At 47.3% G+C, this 3,703-nt stretch overlaps 1 pseudogene; it reads left to right on the top strand.

Annotated features, from left to right (window-relative positions):
* The first annotated feature begins 3,040 nt into the window (after window positions 1–3,040).
* On the top strand, window positions 3,041–3,158 carry LOC124709496 (annotated as a pseudogene).
* Window positions 3,159–3,703: the final 545 nt, after the last annotated feature.

Here is a 3,703-nt window from a genome sequence, read left to right as displayed (position 1 = left end):
AATCTCAGGAGTGTAGACCACAACAACAACAGTGGAATGTAGATCAATGAGAATGCACCGTGTCACCGGACCACAACTGCTCGCAAATGGTTCGAAGAACATTCTGGACAGTTCTAGAGGATGATTTGGCCACCCAGATTGCCCGACCTGAAAGCTATCGAACTACTAGGGATGTCATCGAGGGGTCAGTTTTTGCACTAATTCCTGCACCGGCAACACTTTGTTCAACCACTGTGGCGTCCAGTCTGCTGGCTGTCACAGGTCAGATCTTCGCGAGCGACCAAGAGAAGCTACGCGGTGATGTGGAAAGACACACCTCGCTGGCAGACGAATTCGCTGTCGGCCGAGATTCTCTGAGGAAACAAGCGATTCACTTTTGGCGAGCGGGAGAGCGTAATACGAAACAGTGCCGTGCAGGAAGCAGTCGTATTTCAAGTACCGCACAGTAGATAGAAGCATCGTCTGAAAAAAGTCTAACATAACGATTTAACATTGTCTGCCAGGTCATTAGTATACGTTATGAACAGTGAAGGTTCCAACATTGGAGGTGTACCTGATGTTACTTCTCCATCCAAAATAGCGTGCTGCGTCTTCCCTACCAATAACCGCCTAATCCAGTAACACATTTTGTTAGACACGCCATACGATTGTGCTTTCCTGCCGCCTACAGACGAGTGTTGCTAGGAAGCTTCCAGTTGTAGCAACGTTCGTATCCACTTTGTTCTGTTAATATTAACAATGCCGGACGCCGGGATGAAATTGCAGCACTAGCTCCGTCTGACGGCGCGTCACGCAAACGGAGCGACACGCGAGCCACTAAAAACAGGGCGGAGGGACAAGGCGCACGCCAGCGGCCGCCGCTGACATTTAGCGTCGCGGTAGCACACGTCGAGGGGCTGTGCGAGAATACGCAATTAGTGGTCGACAGCGAACTGATTTCAAAGCGGAGCGTCGCTTTTGTTGCGACCGTAAAGGCGATGCTATCTTGGCCGACTAAACAGTTCCACTCTGGGAATAGGCGAGGTAAGCCGCTCACGTGAATGTACATAGCACCATGAAACTGGCACGTAGACACTTCGAATTGGCATAAAGCACTGGCCATTAAAATTGCTACACCACGAGGATGACGTGCTACAGACGTGAAATTTAACCGACAGGGAGAAGTTGCTGTGATATGCAAATGATTAGATTGTCAGAGCATTCACACATGGTTGGCGCCGGTGGCGACACCTACACCGTGCTGACATGACAAAAGTTTCCAACCGATTTCCCATACACAAACAGCAGTTGATCGGCGTTGACTGGTGTAACATTGTTGTGATGCATCGTGTAAGGAGGAGAAATGCGTACCATCACGTTTCCGAATTTGATAAAGGTCGGATTGTAGCCTATCGCGATTGTGGTTTATCGTATTGCGACTTTGCTGCTCGCGTTGGTCGAGATCCAATGACTGTTAGCAGAACATGCAATCTGTGGGTTCAGGAGGGTAATACGGAACGCCGTGCAGCATCCAAAGGGCCTCGTATCACTAGCAGTCGAGATGACAGGCATCATATCCTCATGGCTGTAACGGATCGTACAGCCACGTCTCGATCCCTGAGCCAACAGCTGGGGACGTTGCAAGACAACAACCATCTGCACGAACACTTCGACGACGTCTGCAGCAGCATGAACTATCAGCTCGAAGGCCATGGCTGCGGTTACCCTTGACGCTGCATCACAGACAGGAGCGCCTGCGATGGTGTATTCAACGACGAACCTGGGTGCATGCATGGCAAAACGTCATTTTTTCGGATGAATCCAGGTTCAGTTTACAGCATCATGATGGTCGCATCCGTGTTTGGCGACATCGCGGGGAACGCACATTGGAAGCGTGTACTCGTCATCTCCATACTGGCGTATCACCCGGTGTGATGGTATGGGGTGCCATTGGTTACACGTCTCGGTCACCTCTTGTTCGTATTGACGGCACTTTCAACATTGGACGTTACATTTCAGATACGTTACGACCCGTGGCTCTACCCTTCATTCGATCCCTGCGAAACCCTACATTTCAGCAGGATAATGCACGACCCCATGTTGCAAGTCCTGTACGGGCCTTTCTGGATACAGAAAATGTTCGACTGCTGCCCTGGCCAGCACATTTTCCAATTGAAAACGTCTGGTCAATGGTGGCCGAGCAACTGGCTCGTCACAATACGCCCGTCACTATTCTTGATGAACTGTGGTATCGTGTTGAAGCTGCATGGGCAGCTGTACCTGTACACGCCATCCAAGCTCTGTTTGACTCAATTCCCAGGCGTATAAAGGCCGTTATTACGGCCAGAGGTGGTTGTTCTGGGTACTGATTTCTCAGGATCTATGCACCCACATTGCGTGAAAATGTAATCGCATGTCAGTTCTAGTAAAATATATTTGTCCAATGAATACCCGTTTATCATCTGCATTTCTTCTTGGTGTAGCAATTTTAATGGCCAGCAGTGTAACTTTTTTGGATATGCAAATGATTAGCATTTCAGCGGAAACGTACTCTGTAGATAGGAGTAACTCAATGTGCACTGCCTCAGCACTGGCGGCTCCTGAGTATACATTCTGGGCGTTCACAAATTTTGAGATTCATATAAATATGAGAGTGTGAAATTAATAGCATTTTCTGAATAAGAGTTATGCTTATCAGCATATTTATAGAAATACAGCCACTTCCAATAATAATAATAATAATAATAAAAGTAATAATACAAATAACAATTGTAATAGTATGCATAACTTCTCTGAAAAAAGAAAGGACTGTTTTTCGGGAATTTTTTGTTTTTTACATTTTTAAATACAGTTTAGGGCTAGAATGAAATAACGTTTAAGCTCTCGTTTCTCTCTGTTCCGCATTTTTGTGTAAGTGGGAGTTTTCGTGCTTTTTTTATTTTTTCAGACAAGTGTACAAGATCCTAACACATGTACTAGTTAACGAGGCTGAAAATCACACAATCTCACGTTGTACCCACACAATAACTTACGCTAATAATACACTGCTTTGTTCGCTTGTGGCAACGGCCTTGTCGTAGTGGATACACCGATTCCCGTGAGATCATCGAAGTCAAGCGCTGTCGGGCGTGGTCGGCACTTGGATGGGTGACTACCTGGGCCGCCATGCGCTGTTGCCATTTTTCGGGGTTCACTGAGCCTCGTGATGCCAATTGCGGAGCTACTCGACCGAATAGTAGCGGCTCCGGTCACAGAAAACCATCATAACGACCGGGAGAGCGGTGAGCTGACCACACGCCCCTCCTATCCGCATCCTCAGCTGAGGATGACACGGCGGTCGGATGGTCCCAATGGGCCACTTGTGTCCTGAAGACGGAGTGCTTTTTGTTCGCTTGTAGTCGCGCATATTTGATTTCGTCACTTTCTCAGTCAACAGATCTGGTCGTGCAGGCCGTAGTTCCTTTGTAGCTAACTTTTCCCGGTAATTTTCTGTTAGTACTTAAAACAGATTCAACAGAGTTTATGTTGACACGGCACACGAAAGCAGGTTCCTGCACAGTAAACGATCAACTCTAAACACAAACTTCCGTTTGTGGAAATGATTAAGTAGTACTGTCTACCAGCACGATCACTTCAGTAGAGTAGAAAGCAGACGGTGAGAACCATAAGGGCAAAAAGCACACCGAAGTCGATCCCACATCTAAGTGAATATCAAAGAAACCAG

This window comes from Schistocerca piceifrons, chromosome 7 (genome assembly GCF_021461385.2).
Source record: "Schistocerca piceifrons isolate TAMUIC-IGC-003096 chromosome 7, iqSchPice1.1, whole genome shotgun sequence".
Taxonomy (NCBI): domain Eukaryota; kingdom Metazoa; phylum Arthropoda; class Insecta; order Orthoptera; family Acrididae; genus Schistocerca; species Schistocerca piceifrons.
Note: the sequence above shows the minus strand (reverse complement) of the source record. Positions and strands in the feature narration are given on the sequence as shown.